Source organism: Podarcis muralis, chromosome 7 (assembly GCF_964188315.1).
Source record: "Podarcis muralis chromosome 7, rPodMur119.hap1.1, whole genome shotgun sequence".
NCBI lineage: Eukaryota > Metazoa > Chordata > Lepidosauria > Squamata > Lacertidae > Podarcis > Podarcis muralis.
In genome coordinates, this window is record NC_135661.1 from 35,401,951 (window position 1) to 35,425,954 (window position 24,004).

The following is a 24,004-nucleotide window of genomic DNA, read 5'->3' on the forward strand; positions in this document are numbered from 1 at the left end:
AATCATACCACATTGCCCCAGAATTTTGGTAACTATCATACTGAGTTCCTTGGCGCATACCCAGAAGTGCCTTGTGATGAAAAAAGGCTGATGTCTCAGGGGTAGTGCAGATAGTCTGCATGCAGAAGACTCAAGGCTCGCGGTGCCAACTTGAATAAAATATTGGGGGGTGGGGCTGCCCTGCATAATCGATCACATGACATGGTGCATGCCGACCATTTGAATGGCAGTGCAATATTTTATTGGGGGAAGGCGAAGCCCCCTCGGTCCCTAGGAATTGGCTCCTATGCCCTAGGCTCAATCTCTGGCAACTCCACATAAAATGTTCCAAGCTAGTAGAGCAGGTGGGAGACCCCATATCTGCTTAAAGCAGGGGTAGAGAACCTTTGGACTTCCAATGGGTTTTATTCAGTGTAAGGCAGTTTCCTATGTTCCCCATTGCATGTTATGGAGAAGAGCATCTGCCTTGCATGCGAAAAGTCCCTAGTTCAATCCTGGCATCTTCTGGTATGGCTGGGAAAGACTCCCTCTATGAAACCCTGGAGAACCTTTGCTGGGCCATGTAGGCAATGCTGAGCTAGATGGACCAGTGGTCTGACTCACTATCAGGCAGCTTCCTATTTTCCCAGGAAGGCACTGTTGCTGGCTGAAACCTTAAGCAGAAGCTCTTCACGCTGCAACGTTGCAGACCCAACCTGTCTGCTTGGCAGCAACAGCAAAAGAGGAATATTGCCTCCACGATCTGCTTCTAGACTTCCTGAAGGCATCTGATTGGCCACTGTTGGAAACAAAATACACTGGGCTAGATGGACTTTTGGTTTGATCCACCAGGGCTCCACGTCTTCCCCCCCATCTTCACTGGTCTACTTGAACACAATGCATTAAGTAATGCCACAGATGTAAACATGAGAAAGCTGGAATACTTACCCTGACCGAAATCCCCTTTCCCCTCCTTTTTGTATACAGTGGTTTCCTTTCAACAGCAACAAAACCTGAATCCACTGTAGCAGAAATCTATACATTTTAAATACCTGTAGGTGACAACTAGCATAATGCCTTCCAGGTTTTGGATTTCATCAGACGGCAGCATAACAAGACATTGTGTGCTGAAAAGCGGGAGCGCTCTCTCTCTCTCGCTCTCGCTCTCTCTCTCTCTCATCCCTCCCCCTTTTGTCAAACTTAGCTTTACGCGAGAGGTAGCTAAGATCACACATTGATTTTTATTTAGAACAAGGACTTACTGATCTGTACAGGACTTGTAATGAAACTGGCAAATCTCTGAGCAACTAAAGGTTCTTCAAGGCACACGATAAACGCTTGGTGGTCCTGTTTTGTCGCAGATGTGACATGCATTTGATGAAGACTGTCATTGCCTGTGACAGCTTATGCCACAATGAACTGGATAGACACTTGCAGAGTGATGTGTTCAGGTGGCAGGGAGGAGCAGACTGCACACACAGCTAGAGGTTTGTGACATTTCTATAGGAGATGCCTACATAGCTAAGCAGGCAAGTTGCTTTTCAGCTCTGCAGGCCTGGGTGGGTGCACTGTGTAAAGTACAGTTACGACCTGAATCAGGAATGGCGGAGAAATTAGATTAAGTTTGCATTTAAAGGAGAAGCTACCTCTTTCACATTTCTCAACACAATGCATGAACTGAAAAGTAGCTGTCCTTCAACATTTGCACCTCTCCAAATTTTGCAATGCTTTTCTGCATTCAAGTGATGTGTACAAAAAAATGTATATACCAGGGTAAAGTGTTCATAAAGATGTGTATATTAGTGAAAATATCAAAGAAAAGTGCATTGTTTTTGGAGATATCACTTTGCAAAAAAAAAAGTGTATATTAGGCAACATTACACACAAAAATGTGTTTATTAGGATAAATTCACACTGAAATAGTGATGAGGATTTTTCTGCCAAGTGGAAACTGATACGGGAATGTGGGGAACTGGAGACTGGAAAAATGAGAAACTGAGTGAAACCAAAGTTGACACGTTCTTCCACCCGTAGGCCTGATACATTCCTACGTCATGCAGATGACATGTAAATAGTGAGTGAACATAGTGTGGCTGTTGGACAATAAATGCCCAGTGCTGAAGCACCTGTAGCATTTGGAAATGTATTCTTAGCCATCCGTTCTGAAGGTGTTCTGCAGGTGCGCATTTTTAACTACGGATGTTGGGGAAACTCTTTTCTAATAATACTATTAAGCGTACCTAGCAAAGCACAGGCAGGTTTGTTTCCACCACCGGCTGCTGTGTGTGTGTGAGAGGCTTCCTTTTTCCATACACTTCTTCTCCAGCGTTTCCCCCCATCCTCATTGTTCGCATTTTAGGTTGGAGTACTATGGAGCTTCAAATCCCATTTGCAAACAAACGGCGAGTCATTAGCCATGAAGAAACGGAGATTATTGTGACGGGTGGGAGAGGTGGGGTGCGTGGAATGTAATCCTGCTTCATTCTCTCGCAGCCATGAATAACCGATACACATGTCTTTCCACCGTGGAAGTTATGCGATTAACGGAAGCCATTCTGTCGGTTGAGTTGCCACTTTCAGTGGATGCTTACCATCAATCTGCATCTTGTATAATCGACTTCCTTTTTTTTGCAAAAAGAAGAGAATCAAAATCAGAGCTTGCCTTAGGAATTAGGGTCTCCTGAATTGGGCCCATAGAGTCACAATGTTAGTGGGACCTCGAAGATCAGCTAATCCAGTAACCCAACCAGTACAGGAGATCTGCTGATCTAGCACACCTCCCATCAGCCCTAGCAAGCATGGCCAGTGGCCACAGATGATGGGAGTTGTAGTTCAGCAAAATCTGGAAGGCCAAAGGTCCCCCAATACCTGCTTTGTATTAAGACCCTGTTTGGAAACAGAGGAAGGAAACCCATATGAAGCATTATATTCACGACTGGCGAGATGTTATGAGATGGCCAACCAAACATATGTTGTGCCTCAGTGGGAGTCTTGTTTATCTTTATTTTTTAAGAATCCACCTTCCTCACTGTACAGCTCCTCTGTCTCATTCGTGTCTCTAGAGGATGCCGGTGAATGGCCTTCTATCTCCTTATTCTTCCATCCACTTGGTGGTGTAATATGCAAAGGAAAAATGGACCCGTCGCATTCAGCATTTCCGCATTAATGAAATGTGGATTTCTATTTCAGATAATGTAACTTGCTGGATTATTTAATAACCCTGGAACTTGTTAAGAGCTCGGCTAAGCTGCTGAGTTATTAAAGTGGGAAGAAATAGTCTTTCAAACAGTTGTTTTATGAGGAGTCTCTGTAGTCGTTGGCTTTGAGTTTATCCAGTGATAAAGCTATTTGCTAAGGTTGCCGTTTTACTTAATTATGGCAAAATCACTTATTTGGGAAATAATGGAGAAATCAAAACTTTTTTATATTAAAAAGTTAGAGGAGATTAAAAAAAAACCCCACATTTTGCCTATTTATTTCTCGGCGTTCATAAGCTGTGCTAAGAGGAGAGGGTTTGAGATTCAAAGGTGGAAGCCACACCTTCTGCTCAGGAAACTCTAAACCAGTTCAGAGGTGTACCTAGGCTCCCTGGGACCCCTGGCAAGGAGCAGTATCTGCATCCCAATCCCTTGCGCCCTTGGCAATCACCAGCTTGTCCTTCACAATTTTTGTGCCCTCTTGGACCTGCATCCTTGGCGGGGACCAACCTGACCAACCCCTGGGTGCATCCCTGCCAGTTGCACAGGTAGTTCAGGTGGTCAGGGCATGATGCTAATAACCTCAACGTGGCAGGCTCAATCTCCAAGTTGGTAGGAATGTGCAGGCTCTCCTTCCAAGGGAGGCAGAGGAATAGAGGAGGCTACATAACGCCATCAAACCATTGGTCCATCTTGCTTAGTATTGTCTCCATCAGGGGTAGCCAACATTGCACCCTCCAGATGTTGTTGGACACCAACTCCCAGCATCTCCAATTGATATTACCAAGGGACAGGGATGGTGGTAGTTGGAGTCCAACAGCAACTGGAGGGCACCCTGGTCTACACCTACGGGCAATGGCTTTCCAGGATCTCAGACAAGGGTCTTTCCCAGTCCCACCTGGGGAGGACAGAAATTAAACCTAGAACCTTCTTCATGGAAAGAATGTGCTATGAACTGAGAATCTTCTCCAGAGAGGCATAGTTCAGTGGTGGATAACACTGCCAGATTCAAAAACAGAACAGCTTTACACCTTTTACTCTTTAGGTCAGTGGAATATTTTTTCATGCCCAGAGCAGTTTTCTTTTTTAAGTTCTAATATGGGGAAACATTCAGACATGTGGTCCCTCAACTGCAGTCTCAAATGTAAAACTCAGCAAAAGCTAAGCTTGATCACCAGCAAGACAACCTCTTCTGGTCACTCTCAGAAACAATGACCTGTCATGTGCAGCTGCTCCACATTTTGTGCAAATTAATTTATTGAGTTATTTGACAGCTATTTGAAATCTTTCCTGGAAATTGGACTACACTCTTACTCCATTTAACAACAACAGCAACAGCATATCAGACACTAGTATGGTTATCATCTCTCTCTCTCTCTCTCTCTCTCTCTCTCTCTCTCTCTCTCTCTCTGTCTCTCTCTCTCTCTCTCTCTCACACACACACACACAGGGCAAAGCTGCTTGGCACCCCTAAAAAAACTCACACCTGTGTGCCTGGTAAAAACATAATGCTAAACCATTGTTTATGGGTTATTAAACCATGGCTTAGCATTCTGTGTGAACTTTGCAGTACACTATGGTTTGTTTACTGGTGACAATGTATTGTTGTTGGTTTGTGCACTTTGGTTTGTTTTAACTATAGCTTGATGTTATGTGTGAACCCAGCATGCTTCCTTAACCATGGTTTGTTTGACCACCCACTCCCAGACTCTCACCAAATCACAGTCTTCATAAGGCAAGAACAGCTGCAAAACAAGACAAACTTTGGAGAAACAAGCCATAGTTCTTAAACAAACCATAGCTTACACAACAGCTAAGCCTCGTGGTCTGGATATTGTACACAGGTCCCACTATCAGAGCACTTGTTATGTGAAATTTCAGTTATCCATGCACAAATAATTATTCCCAAACCTTTCTACACGAATGGCTGATTCAGATATTCGAACAGCTGGAGTTTGCCCACTTCCTTACTTGCTGTGCTGGTCAATGGCAGCCATTTCAGGCAGAAACCAGGGAGGGAGGGAGATCAGACAAATCAGGGAATAGGAGAAATAGGAGAAATTGGGCAAATTGGTTTTTCCTTTGTTTGTCTTTTGCCAGTTGGCTACAGCAATTTGGGGCAGAAACCATGCAGGCAGGGAGGGAAAAATCAGGCAAATCACAGATTAGGAATGTTTCGATAGGAAATAATAGAAATTGTCAGCTCACTTAATGAATGATTTTCTGGGAATACATTGTACAGTGGTACCTCGGGTTAAGTACTTAACTCGTTCCGGAGGTCCGTTCTTAACCTGAAACTGTTCTTAACCTGAAGCACCACTTTAGCTAATGGGGCCTCCCGCTGCCGCGCCGCCGGAGCACGATATCTGTTCTCATCCTGAAGCAAAGTTCTTAACCGGAGGTACTATTTCTGGGTTAGCGGAGTCTGTAACCTGAAGTGTATGTAACCTGAAGCCTATGTACGGTAATCCGAGGTACCACTGTATTGAGAAAGCAGGACCTGTGTTTACTATAAATTTTCAATGGGGGCCTGGCAGACTTTTGCATGCAGGCTAAAATAGGGTTAAACATACATTCACTAATGGTATGTAGAAGCCCAAAGAGATAATCTGTCAAAAACTTAGACGCATCATCATTGCACTAGTGTGGAAGACAGTCATGCAGTCTTTGGTTGGTTTACATACCAGAAAGCAGCGAAGAATCTGAGCTTTGGAAATTCATAGTTGACATTGTAACATGTGTAAGACTTCACCGCAGTGTGAATTCCTTTGAGCGTCAGTTTCTTTTAGAGGGGATTAATTGCCACAGATGCTCCAGGCCCTGGAAATAGCTCTGAACACACCACACAGATTAATTTCAACTATTGACTCTGTGTGTGTGTGCGTGTGTGTGTGTGAGAGAGAGAGAGTGGAGACCCATGCAGTTTCATGGAGGGCGTTGTTTTGTCTGAAATACCTTCTTTGCTGTACAGTACTGTTATTTCTTTTGTTTATGCAGCATGATGAAATTGCATGACACTCTTCCAAAGTAAAGGAAAACAGGTCTCTGCCCCAAAGGACTTACAATCTGGGATGGGACACATGTGAGGAAGGATTGTGGGTCAGTGGTAGAGCACACACTTCGCATGCAGAAGGTTCGATCCCTAGGAAGGGGTGGGAGAGATGGGTGCTGAAATCCCGGAGTGCTGCTGCCAGTCAGTGTAGACTATACTGAGCTAGATGGTGCCATGGTCTCACTGAGTGTTCTTGGGTCTTGCATGCAACTCTGCCCCCCCCCCCCCATTTCAGCCATTTGGTTGGCATGTTTGGGTCGTTCTGCAGCACGTTCCCCACTGCACGGGTGTATCTGCTGTTCTGCCTATGCAATGGGGCAGAATCCTAAAGCCCCTCAGCTGGCAGATCTTCATTCCAGGATTACATAGGAAGCTACCTTGCACCAATTCAGAGCATTGGTCCATCTAAGCCCAGTACTCTTTGCACTGACTAGCAATGGCTCTCTAGGGCAGGGGTAGGCAACCTAAGGCCCGGGGGCCAGATGCAGCCCAATCACCTTCTCAGTCCGGCCCACAGATGGTCCGGGAATCAGCGTGTTTTTACATGAATAGAATGTGTGCTTTTATTTAAAGTGCATCTCTGGGTTATTTGTGGGGCATAGGAATTCGTTCACATCTTTTTTTCAAAATATAGTCTGGTCCACCACATGGTCTGAGGGACGGTGGACCGGCCCACAGCTGAAAAAGGTTGCTGACCCCTGCTCTAGAGTTTGAGCCAGGCGTCTCTCAGAGCCTGGCCTGGAGATGGAAATTGGGACCTTCTGCTTGCAAAGCAGATACTCCCCTTTCCCAATGACACCCTGGATCCTCTATAAATTCTACAAGCAATCTCTGCAATCTGCCCAGAAATCTCTTCTTCTCTGTTCCTATTTGTTACCCTTCCTCATTGTTTGTAGATCCACAAATAATTGTTAACCTTTTGGGGCTTTAAGTTTGTTACTTATCATGACCCTTAAGCCATTTTTGAAATAATTATTTTCAGGGATGAAGCTCCTCTTCACCATAGGAATGCCATGCATCTATTTACCCCCTGACACATACAACCTGGAACCGAGCTTTTAAAATGGCTCGCAGGGTGATTTCACCTTCTTAACCATCTCAGATAGCACTCTGTCACCATGCAGCTTCCCATCTTGGTATAGAGTTTATTTTATATACAGTGGATGGCCATTTCTGTTTCCAGCCCCTGTATGTGTTGGTGGAGCGCTTATAAGCGTTCCCCACCTTGTTACGCCCTTTTAGTGATGTGTTGATTTATCGTTTCAGGTCATTTCTGAGTTTGCGCCATGAGTGTGTGCGCAGTCTCACACCTTTCAGGCACACATTAATCGGTTGTTGCCTGTAATACCAATATACAATGCACAACTGCGATGTATTTACAAATATTTGCAATGCATATTTAGAACAGAGGTGCCCTATTTTCCATTCACCGGAAGCTTTCTGATACCTGGATCTTTCTGACCTCACATCAGGGAGTTGCCTATAAAGAGGGATTAAGCGTTAAACCTCTCTGGGAATTGTAGCTCTGTGAGAGGAGGGTCTCGTAACAACTCTCAGCAACCTTAACAAACTACAGTTCCCAGGATTCTTTGCGGGGAGCCATGACTGCTTAAGGTGGCATAATGCCGCTTTAAGCATGTGGTGTGAATGTGGCCTTACTCTGACTCTTGACTTGACTCTTCAGCTCTCCTCCCTAGAGCAACTTCTGGATCCCAGCAGTCCCCCAGCAGCTGCAGTTGGCAGGCATGTTAGCCCAAGTTGCCCAGCATGGAACTGGGCACACATAACACAGCACAGTAAGCTGTGATAAACAGACTGTGCATTGCGGCTATTTTGCAAGAAGGAAGTACGGGGCAATGGCTGTTGTTGTTTTTAAGAAGAATCTGCTTTCCTCCCTCAAGTTGCCTCTTTTGATCAGCTTCTGCTGTGCCTATTTCCATGCCCACCAGAGAGACAGAAGGCAGTTTCTCCAGTTTTCATGACAAAGGTCTTGCTATAACAAGGTATTTTGCAGTCTGGGGAGGGCGGGTGGCGGAGGTGGAGGAAGGATGGGTAAGAGCACTGCTCTCTAGCAAAGGACTCTCTGACAATCTCTCAGCTTAGTTGTGTTGATTTGCAGGACTAGGAGGGCAGTCCAGAGCAGGAAAGGGCAGGGAGAGAGGCGGCTTTGCTAGCGATATCAAGATCAGAGGAGTGCAAGGAATGAAAGCAACGGGGAGAGAGGAAATGAGAGAGGAAACCTCTCCAGCACCTCATCATAATGATCGCAACTCCACGCTTAATATTTCTCCCCTCGCTTTGACACGGAAAGCGACAGAACATTTTCTCCCCTCCTCCCTTAGCGCATTGCAACTGTGTTCTGTTGTAGGAGGGGAAAGGTTCAAACTAAAGATTTCTCACCCACAGAATTATATTATCGCCGTTACGTGGCAAGTCCTAACCATGTCCTTTATTATTTATTTGAAAGTATTTCTGGACTTTTTTATATTTCAAAAATCTCAGAGTGGCGTACACTATGTACAATATGAAAACAAGATCCAGTGAAGCAAAAATATAAGCTGAAGCCAATACAGTGGACATTCAGGTTGCAAACGTGATCCGTATGGGATGCACGTTCGCAACCTGCAGCATTCGCAACCCACGTCTGTGCACGCGTGGGTTGCGATTTGGCACTTCTGCGCATGCACAAAGCGCGATTTAGCGCTTCTGCGCATGTGTGACCGCCGAAACCCAGAAGTAACCCATTCCAGTAACTCCGGGTTTTGGCAGTCTGTAACCTGAAAAAACGCAACCTGAAGTGTCTGTAACCCGAGGTATGACTGTAATAAACAGTATAAAACAACAGTATAAAAGCATATAAAAGCATGGAAAGGCAAATAAAAGAGATCAAGGGGATTCATGCACCAAAAAATGGGTCTGATCTCTTGGGTCAAAAAAACAAAAACAAAAAAACCACAAGTCTTTACAAGATGTAAGGTTTATTGCCTTTTACTAGGTGCAGTTTGGAGTCCCATGAAATTTCATACATCAGTGTAGCTATTTGTCATGAGCCCCATGGAAACCTCTTGGCAAGATTGGTCAGAGGAGGTGGAGAATTGGGATGAGACTACTGAGACTGTCGAGCAACATCCTGACCACAACACAGCCTGACCTCCCAATGGTGGAGAGAATTGATGGAGTTAGCACCAGCTCTGCCCACTGAGGGTGTGGTAGACCTGACAACTGAGGAGGCATGCAAGCTTGAGTTGGCCAGTGAATCGGGCTGGCAGACGTAATCCCCAAGGATGCTCCAGCAGACCTGCCGGTGTGAGTAACCTCAGTCTATTCGCAGGAGTGCCCACTTTCTTGCCCAGTACCATTGCTTTGGACTAGAACTGCACCAATAATTTTGTCCACCATGCCTTCCAAAAAGAGAGCCAAGAGGGCACGTTAGGCGTTGAGGCAATTGCCACATTCACACCATACATTTAAAGCACTATGATACCATTTGAAACAGGCATGGCTTCCCCCAACGAATTCTGGGAGCTGAAATTTATTAAAGGTGCTGAGAGTTGTTAGGAAACCCCCATTCGCCTCACAGAGCTACCATTCCCAGAGTTCCCCAGAGGGATTGATTGCTAAACCCAGGTGCTTAGGGAGAGTCTTCACACTGAAGATGAGCTGTTAGTTTTCAGAATCAAGCTTTGAGGCTTAATGGGGTGGATGGCACCACTGGCCTAGAAAGACCTCAGCATAATGCAGCTCCCTAACTTCCTATCTGGACAGAGTGGTCTGTCTCTCCCCTGGCAGGTTTTTGGGTGGGAAAGAAGAGGACCACAGAGATATAAAGGGAGTGGCAGAATGAGAGGGGGGCAGTGATGGCCTCCTTAGGTATAGACAAGAAACTAGATTCAGTTTGCATTTGAAGGCAAAGCCGATACTATACGAAAAGGACACCGGGTGGTATGCCGTTTTACTCAGAGTAGACCCACTGAAATTAACAATTTAACTTTCTCATGCTCATTATTTTTAAGGGGACTACTCTGAGTAAATCTTAACTGCACACCGCCCAATATACTAAAGTATGCAGATAAGTGCAGATGCTAGTGAAAATAACATACACGACTTAGGGGAATTTGCTTTGCAAAAATGTGTATATTAGGAGAAATTCGCACTAAAATACTGGCGGATTTTCATGAGGACTTTTTTTAAAAAAAGCAAACTGATGTGGAAATGTGGAGACGTGAATTTAAGACTGGAGAAATAAGAAACCGAAATCGACAGATTCAGCCATCGCTGGGCCTCTCCTGCCACTCCAAAAGGTGACCTCAGGAGCACAGCAAAATGGTTACACCTGTTTTAAACTCTTCATCGTATAGATTACTATAGCAGCCATGGCCAGGATTACTGGGGTAGTTGGGTGAATGGGTTGGCGTTTGTTTTTCCTGGCTTCGTAAGACTGCAGTTTTGGAGATTTGCAAGAGTTCAGGGAAGCTTCCACTGCAAGCCACATCTGATCTGGTGGAAATCCGGCTGAGTTCAACTGTCCTCCCAAACCTGCCATCTCCGTGGTGCTTCCCCAGTGGGCTAGACACGCCTCGTTTACATCTCTCATTCCCTGTTACTAGCGCATTAGAGCCCAGTAACAAAGATTGACAGTATCAATAATATGTAAATTCGTCTTTTTAATATCTTTTCTCTCCCTAGGAATGTTTGACATCACCCAGGGAAAAACAACAAACGCGTTTCATGTAGTCGCAGATCAGAGCATCTCTCCCTCTCTCCCCCTCTCCCTCCTTTCTTCTCCTTCTTCTTTAGACGTATCAATCATTGTATTCTGACATTGCGAGGAAATGTTCTGATTGGAGATATTTATGTCGCCAGTTATTAAAACGAGACAATTGCAATTAGGCGCACAGTGACGGCTTCTTATCTTCCAAATCATTTTGTCCTCAGATGAAACAACTTCCCTTTCTGCCCCCCTGTACATGTCCCCCCTTCCTCTCTGTGTGTGTGTGTGTGTGTATGCGCGCGCGCCAGCTTAAGCTGTCAAAACCGGATTCGGTAAATAGGAAGTGCTGTTCTTCCCTGCAAAAGCTTTAGAAATTCCAAATGAAGTGTTTAATTATATAATTACCAAACAGACCGCCTCAGGTTAAATTCATTAGTGTTTCACCGGATTGCTTTCAGTGACTTCCCCGAGTACCCTCTTTTGCTTCTGGTAATAGAAACTTGTGGAAGCAGATTGCACCAATCGTTTCTCTCTGTCTCTCTCTCTCTCTCTCTGCGATTGCCTAGGTGTTCTTGCAACTTTTTTTTTTTTTTTTTTTTTTTTTGAGGGTGACACATAAAAGACAAAAAAAAACCCAAATCAACAAACCTGCCAGCCGGCCATTGTCGCTTTGAAGAAACTGTTTCAATCACTTTGCGTCGTCTTTATGTCAGTTTGCCAGATGGCTTGGGTCTTTCTGAGGTCCTGTACCAACGGGGCTTACAGAGTGCTGTTAAAGCTTCAAAGCCGCTTTTTAATCTTCCCGAACATCACAGGGGCTGCGAAAGTGACTTGGGCTCCCTGAAGTCTCTCCTACAAAAGAGGCCAAGCGAGCCTGGAAATGAAAGCCAGATAAAGGGATTGCGGGAATAAGAAACAGAGGGAAAAGAGCAGTGGTTAGTCTTTCTTGTAGCGTTTCAAAAGGAATTCTAAGACAAATTATGGCTCTGGGTGTTTCCAGCCCCCACTCTTCTCCCCCCCATCCCCACCCCACCCCAGAAAGAAAAAGGACTGATGCAGTGAAGAGATGCTGAGGCAGAATATTTTGACCCAAAGAACCCTTAACCTTGTATGAAGCGAAAAACAATGAAAGCACCTCTTTTTAAAATCATCTTAAGACAGTGTCCCTTGCATAATTACCAGTGTGCATGTAAAGGAAAGAAGGAAGAGGTTGTGTTCTCCACTCACCTTGCCAGCGGCAATGTTAATAATGAGGTCTTGGCTTTGATTTTAGGGGTTGTTATGGGCTGTTTTGGGTTGTTGTTGTTTTTGTTTTTTTAAGAACCTCTTTCCTTAGTCTGCCTGCATTGCCACACTGAATGATGTTGTCCTCAGATGTTCATGACATTTGACGACAGTTGTGTTTATTCGATGTGGCACTCGATCTGAAGAAGTACACCTTTCTTCTACAGATAAAGGGCTGGCTGATATTGCGGTTGTTTTGGGGTTTTTGCCTCCTTAAAATGCTTAAGTTCATCCTCCTTGCACAAATAAATACTTGCAATGTGTTTTGAGCAGTGAACACGAGCTGAAATGAGAAACTGGAGACTGGTTGACCTTTAGAACTGCATTTAATGGCACACTGAATACTGGTTGCCCCCATGTGAGCTTAACATTTTGGTTGTGGCTGGTTGAGCTAAGAGCTTGATGGCTGTTTGGAAGCTTCCGGAACCCAGCAGCCCATTGTGGGCATTCAGGAGTACAAGATGCCAGTTGTCCTGGTGCCTGCAATGGTCCTCTTCACTTGACTTAGGGTTGGCAGAGGAAGCTGTCATCTCTTCAAGGGGTGCAGCGTTGGAAGGGACCCTAAGGGTCATCCGGTCCAACTCCCCACCATGCAGTAACCACAGCTAAATAATCCCTGACAGATGGCCACCCAAACTCCAACGAAGGAGAGTCTACCACCTTCTGAGGGAGTCTGTTCCACTGCCAAACAGCTCTTACCATCAGATAGTTCTTCCTCATGTTTAGTTGGAATATCCTTCCTTGTTCCATTGGTTCAGCTCCTACCTCTGGTGCAGCAGAATACAAGCTTGCTCCATCTTCAATAGGCCAGCCCTTCAGATATTTGAAGTCAGCCAAGATCCAGGACCAGCATCAGGAACTGGCAGGGTCAGGAATGTGCTGAGGGGGCCGCAACCCTCCAGGGGGCCCGTTGACAGGAGCCCCTGCTCTTCAGTGTTGTACCCTGCTTGCTTGACTCTCATTCTGGTCCAGGGCAACAGTTCTGGAGAGATGGAGGAGGCACAATAGATGCCACTGCTTGCTTGTTCATTGAGTGTCTGCCTGGCAAGGGAGCAGATGGAAACAGTGAGGAAAATGAGGATGGTAATTATGGTGGTGAGGAAGCAAATTCCTCAAGAGAGCATGATCAGGCCATGGGTAGGCAAACTAAGGCCCGGGGGCTGGATCCGGCCCAATTGCCTTCTAAATCCGGCCTGCGGATGGAGGGACAGTGGACCGGCCCACTGCTGAAAAAGTTTGCTGACCCCTGGGTCAGGCTGTGTGACTTCTCAGAGCCCCCCCCCCCCAAAAAAAAACCCTGGACCTGGCACTGTATGGCTATTAAGATGCTTTGCTCTGGTGATAACAAAAGGCCATGATAAATAATCTTTGGAATGTTCATCTTCTATTTTGAATCCTTTTCATATCGCTGGGGGAGGGGGAGAGAATGTATCTTTATGCAAATGTCTTTGGCTGCAGGAGATAACTGACTGACTGACTATAGCAGGAGCCATAGTGATTCCATTGCAATCTGCAAGATCGGTTTGGGGTATGGGGCAGAGCAGGGGCAGCTCCTCTGATGGGTGCTGAATGGCTGCCATTTTAAATTTCCCACAGTGCCCTGGAGCAGCTAACATAGTGTGCTTTCCACACCTCAGCCTAGAGTCCCAGGGTAGGCATCAGCATCATTGGGCTCTGTTGGACTGCGCAGGTCCTGTCGCCTTCCCTGCTGCCTGCTCTTCAGGATCTGAAGGGGAGGCTATCCTTCACTTCCTGATAGAAACACAATTGGGGAAAGGTTGTGTCTCAGTGGTAGAGCATCCCAGGTTCAATCCCAATCCCAGGCGTCTCCATATAAGGCTGGGAGAGACCTTATGGGGTGGCACAAAGCATGGCTGGGGAGGGGCATGGCCTGGGAAATAGGGATGTGAAACAAGGAGATTCCCTAGGGTCAAATAGAAAGGCCCCATTTGACCCTCAGGCCTGAGGTTCCCTACCTTTGTAGTATGGGGTAGCATAGTAAGTATCTTTCTGGAGCTGCTTTTAAAATTCTCTCTGTTCCTAGGTGGAACACATGGATAAGTGTGCTGGATCTTGGAATGGGTAGGATGTTCTGTCCTTCCAGTTGTGCAGGATGAGGTGACTGGCAGCCAGTTTTGCACAAAGAAGCCATTTCCCGTATCCCAGGGCTATATCCTGGAAATGGCTAGCACATTGCCAAGGTTCAGCCAGAGGCCAGGAGTTCAGCCAGGGCGTTGGAGCTGACAAAATGGAGCCAGATCCTGGTTGTAAAGGCCACCCCTCCCCCCAACAGAGTCTTCTGAGACAAAGGATGACAATGCAACATCCTTGATCCAGAGAAGAACTCATCTTGTAGACATACTTCTGGGGCTGGTCCTGAATTCACCTCTTCTCCTGACTCCTCAGTCTCATCTCCTGGAGAAGACAAATATGAGCCTAGGGTCATGGCAGGTCTGAGCCACCAACAACAGTCACTCCAGCACTGTGGTGACAAGTTAATTGTGTTGTATATAAAAATGAAGGGTTTTCTGCATTTTAATTCATAGGTATGCTTCAGCTACCAAGAAGTTGGGACAAAAACATGTACTGGCACTGTCTTTGGGCAAGGACCACGTAAACCAGTGTCACTGGTTCCTGGAACAAATCAATTAAGCCCTTATTGGTAAATTTACTTGGAAACTCTGTTATCTTTCATCTCAAGTATCTCCTTGAAGATAAAATAAATAAATAACCCTAGCCATGGCAAAATTTTCTCTTGGAGGTAGTAAGAATTAAAAATCCACATGTCTTGCATAAAACACAGTGACTGCCTAGTAATGTCTTTTCCGTATTCTGTACTTTGCTTTTGAAATTGTTTTTTCGGGTCCTGGGACCTTAATAAAGGATGTGTGTAGTGTCACTGGAGCTCACTTAAAAATAATCATTAACATCCAAACTGAGCCATTATGGATAAATCACCAAACCATGGTTTGACCAAAAGGAGCAGGTCTTGGGCTCACACAGTCTCCTTCCCTTGCATGCTACAACAGTCTATCTATCAGACCTGGTTCACAGCAAACCATAGGGTTTTCTAACACCCAGTTTGGGGGGAAATATTGTTTGCTACAAAGTAGAATTGGTCTGTGCTTCACAGTTCTCACCTTCAAACAAACAATAGCTTGCCTGAGAAACATAGCGTTCTCAGCTGAGATGTAATGCCAAACTATTGCTCTACCCAGGCACTTGTCTTTTGTGTCAAATCAACATGCTGGGAGAGAGGGAATATGGACAAACCTGCTTCCTCTACTGTCCCATCGAGCTGGGACAGTTGACATTCATGAACTGGAGGTCAACTTTCTACAACTCTCTGTATTTGTGTTGACCAGCCTTCCTCAAACTGAAGCCCTCCATCTGTCTTGGACAATACAACTCCCATCATCCCTGACCAGTGGCCAGGCTACCTCATACTGCTATGAGCTTGCTTCTCTAAGGCAAAACATCTGTCACAGCAGCTTACAAAATCAGTTGTAGGCCAAAACATCTGCAGGGCAACATTGAGAAAAGCCGGTGTAGGCTCTCTGTGGCAATATAAGGATGTCCATGGCTGCTAGCCACAATGACAATGTTCTACCTGCATTGTTGGAGGCAGTATGCTTCTGAATACCAGTTGCTGGAAACCACAGGAGAGGAGAGGGCTCTTGTGCTTGGGTCCTGTTTGCTCCCTACTGTGTTGGCCACGGTGAGAACAGGACGCTGGGCTAGATGGGCCTTTGTTGTGGCCCAGCAGGGCTCTTCATAAGTTCCACAGGGCGCCAAGATGGTTGAAGGGTGGGAGCTAACATGCTCCTCTCCCCTGCCTCAAGCGTTAGCACAGAGGACACAGAGGAGAAATGCCTGAAGAGGGCTTATGGTTTGTTGCAAACCAGGATGTCAGGAGCAGGTCAGCAATAAAACACCCATTGCTTCTGTGAAGTCAACTCTTTATTCAAAGAAAACAAAATAGTGCAGGCTTAGCGATCACAGCAATTCTTCCCAATAGATCTTGCATCAGTGAAGGAGTTTCAAGGACTGGAGGTCCCTGCCTCCTCGCTGCTCTCTAAGGCTCCTCCTGCTGTTCCTTACCTAAGAAAGCCTAAGGCTGCTTCATTTTCTCTCTCTCTACTCCGCCCTCTTCATTTCTCTCTGTGTTCTGGGAGACCAAGGGGTAGGGGAGCTAGTCACAGCAAGAGGTTCCCCAGCCTCCCACCAGTCTTCTGCATCCAGGCAACCCATGACACAGGAAGTCCAGGGAACTGTCAGAACACCCTTGGAAGGAGAGAGAGGGAGGTTTGAGAATGGGAGCATGAGGGAAGGACCCAGGTGGTCAAACGATGGTTTGGCTTCCCATTGCTTCAGCAGTATGTTTCAGGGGGAAAGGATGGGCTATGGACTTCTACATTTCGGAACATATACTCCCCTGTTCTCTTTTTTCTCTCTTTTTTTTAATCATCTCATTTTCCATAAGGATGTAATTTGCAGCCCTCATTTTCTCTTTTTAACAATTAGCACCTTCCCAGACCGCCCCCCAGCCCCCCCCCAGTTATTTTACCCACAAAAGAAGCCAGCGTCTCTTGGCTTCCATGCACAGATCCCAAATGTAGGTCATACAATCTAATAACTTTCAGCCCCTCGCTGACAAAGTTTCATGCGAAAGAAAAGAGAAGAGAAGAAGAAGAAGTAGGGGGGGGAAACCTGGAAAAAGAAACACACAATAACTTGGCTTTGACCTTGCACTCTTCAAAAAGGAAGTTACTTCTGAGCCACAAACATCAAAAAGAATAAATAATTGTTTTTCTTTTTTGTTGTTATGATATGGATCATCTGAGCAGTTAGTGGTAAGCAAGCCGCCTTTGATATGGTTTAGATGCCCTGGTGCTCAGCCCTCTATTTATGTCAGCGTGTTCCTGTTCCCACACCAGGAAAGTAGAATCCCTTGATTAAATTCATATTTGTTTTAATCTTTCCCTGTGTCTGATCTCAAGCTCAAAGATTCTAATGAAAAAGTAACACGTCCTGCTGGGTTTAGTGCTGATGTCAGGCATTCATGTGTTTGTCCTGTTCTAACCTGATAATGCCAGAAAAAGCTCAGAACCCCAAACGGCTCAAAACTCCAGCCGGTTCGAAAGACAAAAGGTATTTGGGTATTTCATGTGGGGTGTTTCCCCCACCTCCATACAAGCCACAGGCCTCTTTTTGGTGGTGGTCTCTCTTTTTATAGATATAAAAAAAATGTTTTGTTTGTAGAAGTAGCAAGAAAGGAGGAAGAAAGAGAACCCCGATAAACAACAATTTATAAAATATCAACTGGCCACAACAGGGAGTTTAATTAATCTGACCCAGGATGTAATTTTGTATGCAGGGGACATTCATGTGTAATCTGTAGGAGTAAGAAGAAAAGAAAATCGATGGGCATAAGAAGGAATGATAAGGAAGAGAGAGGTTGTTTAATTAGGCTGGCCCTCTTTTGGAATATTTATGTAAATGTTTGAGACTTTTCCAGGAGCGTTTGAGCTGCTGGAGTACTCAGTTTTGTTGCTCTTTGCAATTACCAAACCAACTTACGCAACTTAGGCCACATTCACACCATCAATTTAAAGTACTACGATACTACTCTGAACCGTCATGGCTTCCCCCAAAGAATTCTGGGAGATGTCATTCATCGAGGGTACTGAGAGTTGCTAGGTGTCTCTGAGCAACCCTCAGAACCCTTAAAAAACTACAGCTCCCAGAATTCTTTGGAGGATGCCATAACTGTTCAAAGTGGTAGCATAGCGCTTTAAATAGATGGTGTGAATGTGGCTGGGGTCTCTCCAACCCCTACCTGAAGACATTGAGAAATTGAACCTGGGACTTTTGGCAGGCAAAGCGGATGCTCTACCAATGAGCTACAGCCCTTCCGGTCTCATACTGAACCAAAACATGCACAGGAAGCTTTACCATGTCATTAATTCTGCAGACTATAATCACGTGCTGCTTTTTGTAGGATTGCCTGTTTCCTTTTTATAACCTTTTTGTTTACTCTTTCTTCTTTTGATTCCTTTTACTCCGTTGTTGCTTTTGTTCTGGGACCCACAAGATCCAAGGGTGGGTTATGGATATATTAAAAGTGCAATATTCAAATCATTTTTAAACAAATGCAATCAAAGGAATGGGGTGAGCTGCTTAAAGCTGTTCATTTAACTATTATGAGATTCTGTAAAGATTTAAAGGGCGCAGTGTTCGACTACAGCTATGAGAGAGTCTGGAGGGTACCTTGAGTGGAAAAAACTTAAATATAAATTGAAAGTAATTAGGGAGCAAGCAAAGAATGACTACTTTGTAGTAGAGTGGGATGATTTTATCTCCTTTGTTAATGATAAAACTAATGACCTATCTCCACATTATATGAGGCCTTGGACGTTTTAAAGTAAACGACTCTTTTGACAGACTTAATATATTTTCGTATGTATTATGTTTTGCATTTAAGCTGCTCTTGCTTTGCTACAGTTACCTGCTGAGGCATAATGGGACATTCTCATTCTTAACGACACTTGGAACCAAAGAGTCATTTGGTTGAGGGGGGGGGGGGAGGATTTAGTTTTGCTTGAATTAATTTATTTGTCACGGTGGTTCTGCCTATGATGTTTGTTTGCTGAGTGAGGGAAGTGTAATGCAATTGTTTCGACATACGTTATTGAAGAGATAACTTCTTTGGCTAATGTGTTTACTTATTGAAAACACAATAAAATAATTTCAAAAGAAATGGGGGGGGGGGGAGCGAGCTCTAATGTAGAGAGAGCGGGAGAGAGTCAAAGGCCAGGGTAAAGAGGTGCGTCTTCAGCATGCAACGGATACTTCATAATAAAGGTCTCATGGGCACCTCTTTGTGGGGAGGGAAAACTACCATTTAGGGTTTGCCACAAAGAAAGTGCTCTCCAGCATGGCCACTCCTCAAACTTCTGAGGCCAGTGAAGCTACCAAGAAGGTACTCTCTGCTGGTCTTAACACCTGAAATGATCTGTAGGGAAGGAGGCACTGTTTCAGATAATTGGGTCCCAAATCTTAAATGCTGATGTGAGCACCTTGAGTTGGGGCTGAGGGGAGGGGGGACAACTGGCAACCAACCCAGCTGCTTTTAAAACAAGGGTAATACAAGTTCTAAATGGAACATCAAGTAATTTAGCTGCTTCATTGGTTGTTCCTGCCACTGTCCTTGGGGAGGTGACCATTTTGAGAGCAGTGAGAAAGAACTGCAGCTATTAAAGAAGTTTCCTTAAACGATTTTCCAGACGTCCTCACACGGAGACACACATTCGCTTTAGAAATCAGACCGGGATATGTAGGAGTAGCTTGTCTCTTGACAAGCAGAACTACCCAGCAGACCCAAACATAATCCTGCCAGGGAAGAGAGGAGGAGAAAGCGGTGGCAGGGAACTGAAACACAGGCCTCTAATGTTTTTGGCAGACGTGTCTGCTCCTACAAGTGGGCGCGTAGGCAAGTTGAGATTACGGCCTGTGTTTCCAAAGACGTGTGCGGTGGGGGTGATGCTGAGCGCGCCTGATAGCAAATAATAGGATTTATACTTGTATCTCTTACTCGCCGCTTTGAAAATGCATCTCTGCAAGCGGGAAAATGCTGAGCTGTACAGAATTTAATCGGATGATGCCAACATAAACTGCTTCTCCTCATCCCCCACGTTAAGATGGAGGTCAGAGCAGTCATTTCTGCTACTTTGACACCACCAAAAAAATTCATACACAAGGTGTTTTGCTTCCAGAACTGGCCAGTACAGTCATACCTCGGGTTAGAGCTGCTTCAGGTTGTGTTTTTTCGGGTTACGGACCGCTGAAACCCAGAAGTACCGGAACGGGTTACTTCCAGGTTTCAGCGGTCACGCATGCGCAGAAGCGCCGAATTGCAACCCACGCATGTGCAGACGCGGGTTGCATCCCACACGGATCACGTTCATAACCCGAGCGTCCACTGTACTCAATAGGGCTAGGGACAGGAGGGAAGAATTTGATTCAGTTCACACTGAAAGGTGAACCAACCCAGTTGCCATTAGGTTTGGGTGAATATGTCAATTTTGGGTTCTCATTTTTTCAGCCCTAAGTTCAGTTTTGTATGTTTCCACATCAGCTTGAGATTTATTTATTTTTAGTATTCAGAAGCATTTTTGTGTGAATTTCTTCTAATACACACATTTTTAATGCAGTTTTGCCCAGTGCATACATTTTTGCAAAGCAATTTTCCCTAATGTAATGCATTTCGTATGTTATTTTCACCAATAAATGCATTTATATGCACATTTTATCCTACTACATAGATGTTTAAGGGGAGTCACATTGAAAAGTACAATTGACATTTTGTGGAACTTATGTGACCCATACGTTCAGATTCAGAGTCAGATTCCTCCACCTGCTTCTCAACAACCAGTGTTGATCCTGCCTGCATCTCCTAGGTCTCAGACACACCAGCACAAATCCACCTTGCAAGCTCAACCCACCCTGAGAATTGCCCAGTCTCATGACTACAGCCATTTGCTATGCTAAGTGTTGTGCCTGTCCTGTCTTTTGAAGCAAGGTGCAGAGGACATGTTGCTTGTTGGACTAGCGCCTTAGCTTGCACCTAGCTATGTATCTCATCCTCTTGCACACCTGCTGTACCTTGTAACTGTGCCTTGCCTATGCACCACTCTTATTTAAGCATTAAAGTATTTGGCAGAAGCTGAGCTTGGGAGCTGGAGTTCTTCTTCTGGCAGTGAAGGCCAGGGCACTTGGAAACCCATTTGCTGACATGTACTAAGCAAGGCAGAAGAAATTAATATGTGCACCAATTTCAGCAAGTGGTTATGTGTACCATATGTCCATAGAGCTCAAAAATCTTTGCCAGTCTCCTGCCTGTTATTGGTGCGATCCTACTGAAACTACCATCATCATTTGGAACTGTTTATCTGTCTCAGGGATGAAAGCCAGTGTTGAAAGTTTGCTGCAAGCAAAGATTTTACAATGCTCCATCGCCAATGGGCATCACCAGCAGTAAACCTGAAAGCTTGAAAGGAAACCACACTGTCCTTCTTGGCAAAGCTTGTTAGTTACAAAGCATGCAGGGCAAAGGGATGGAGCCTTATTGCATATGAGTGACTACAGGCTACATCTCTCTATCTCTCTCCTGATACATTCTCCAGATGAGCAGCTTGGGATAACATCACTAGAGTTATAAGATCATAAGAACGCTGCTGGATCATGCCAAAGGACTGTCTAATCATAAGAACATAGGAAGTTGCATTATACAAATTCAGACCATTGGCCCATCTAGCTCAGTATTGTCTCCTCTGGCAGTGGAGGACATACACCCTTGCACAAATTAATTGAAACAAAGCATGTTTTCTATCTTACTCATAATCCTGTACTCAAAACAAACACAAAAAGTCAGTTGATCATTATGGTGTCGGAAGCCTGCAGCCAATAGAAAGAATGATGCGCTCGCCACAATATATTGAGGTTCTACGAAAGTGAGTTATTCCAGAGTTGGAAAAGAGGTATTCTGATGGTACTGGGATATTGCAGCAGGACCTAGCCCCCTGTCACACATCGAAAGTGGTGAAGAAATTCATGACAGAGCAGCAAATACAGGTACTTGATTGGCCAGGGAATTCCCTGGATGTAAATCCCATTGAGAATTTGTGGGCTATATGCAATAGTCACCTCTGTGCTGTAGACTGTATGGCTATGGAGAAGCTCATTCAGGCGCTGATTCAAGTGTGGTACAGGGATCCGAAAATCAACAGTGACTGTTCGAAACTACTAGACTCCATGCCAAACCGTGTTCAAATGCTGCTTAAAAATAGCGGAGGTCATATCCATTACTAATGTATATGTGAGTTTTGTACAATAAACTACATTGTTTGTTTCAATTAATTTGCACAAGGGTGTAGTCATCTTGGCTAGTAATCACTGATATCCTGACCCTCTATGGGTGGCATCGTGGCAGCAGACTTTGTCTCCTATCTATGCATATTCCTTAAAACATTTGTAGAGAGTCCCTGCCCTTATAGCTGGAGGGCCTTCTCCATATGATTGAGAACCAAACCTGCATACTTTGGTGGTAGAGCCTTCTACTGCAGTGCCATGCTTATGGTACCCTGTTGAATGTGTTTAAGAGGATAATAGTCATTCAGTGTGTGTGTGTGTGTGTGTGTGTGATCTGGCCAGACTGTGTGTGTGTCCCTGAGAAATAAACATACAATTTCTGAAACTCAGAAAATGGGTATGGAGACAAACGCAACCATATTCCTCGAAACTGGATTAATAAGAATTGAGGCCAGAGTGTGGCTTGCCACTCTTAATTATTGGCTGAGACTAGCCTTCCTTCCGAGCGGCCTTGTTTCCCTGACTATTATAGACAAATTTCAGTCTACATGGAAACGAGCAGTGGAAAATATAATAGCAACTTTAGGATTCAGTCCACAGATCCTACTCAACATGTTGCATGAACAAGCAAAAAACAATATTAAACAGCGTGTGGTAGATATAGAATGACAGGTAGACCTAGCCAGGTCCCCCAAATTTTTAATTAGCGAAACTAGAAGATATTTGACTTCCCAAATGCCATACATAGCTAATCTCGAAATACCAAAAAAAGAAGGGCTTTCACTTTGGCCCGTTGTCAGGCCCTCCCTTCAGCAATTCAGGAAGGCCGTTATAGGAAGATACCTTACGAGGAGAGGAAATGCTCAGGTGCCTCTGGGCTGCAGGAAACAAAGGAGCATGCCCTTCTTCATTGCCAGTAGACATTCGAACTAGGCTTATCCAGCCCATTTTATATAAGTTTCCTGGGCGTTCAGAACAACATACATCTCCCTATTACTACAGGATGAGAGCCCAGAAGTCCCATATTCAGTCGCCAGATTTTGTGCTGCCATGATAGATATTCAACGAAGAATGGTCTATGCTACAATTCAATCCTAAACTGAAGGCCCATATTGTTAGATCTGCACTTCTGAAACCCACCCCATATAGCTGTGTTAACCAATTTTTAATTTTTTCTTATAAAATGTTACATTGTCGATGCTTAATTAAGTATTCAATGTATATGTTTAAATCTACGTTTGGTTCTTGCTCCTATTTATTTAATAATTATTCGCTTAGATTCATACTGTTATGCTATTTATTTAGATGTTTTGCTTATGCTGGTCTATGACCGTAATAAAGTACTTGACTTGACTTGACTGGGTATGGAGACTATTCTCCTTCCGAAACAGTGCCCTGGCCCTATATCTTGCCAAGGCTTCTGACTCAGTCCCGATTCTAAGAACGCAACCCTTTTGATCCTAATTTGGCCAATCCTGCCCATACCCTGGTATCTGTCAGTATGATACTCCAAGCATATAGCTCTTCGCTTCAAGAGTTTTGTATGTTATCAAGTATTTCTGGACTTTGGACCAGACACAATTAATGCTTGTGTTGTTCAATAAATCTGTTGATCTTAAGCATCAAGAGCATATGTCACACATAAAAAGATCCAGCTGCTGGCACACAATTGGATAGATTTATGGTGCACTGCAGATAGCTCTCTCCTCTGCTTTCTCTTTGCCCAAGACTTTGAGCATGCTTTCCCATTTTATACGCACATAAAAGTTTGTTCTTTAAAAAAGAAATCTGCCTTTAAAATCTTTTCAAAGTGTGTGTAGATATATACATGCACGCGAAATCTTGCAAAATCTTGAAAGTTGGTTTCTAAAACCAGATCAAATAGTTCTGACATTTGCTATCTAGCCTTTA

General features: G+C 44.6%; 2 long non-coding RNA genes across 2 annotated transcripts in view; one reads left to right on the plus strand and one right to left on the minus strand.

Moving 5' to 3' along the window:
- Positions 1-24,004, plus strand: part of LOC144328404 (uncharacterized) — a 66,075-nt gene that overhangs the window by 1,132 nt on the left and 40,939 nt on the right. The window lies entirely within an intron of this gene.
- On the minus strand, positions 1,857-11,901 carry LOC144328598 (uncharacterized). Its single transcript, XR_013393824.1, has 2 exons — positions 11,588-11,901; positions 1,857-2,600 (listed from the first exon to the last, which is right to left on the minus strand). It is a non-coding gene; the product is annotated as an uncharacterized LOC144328598 (long non-coding RNA).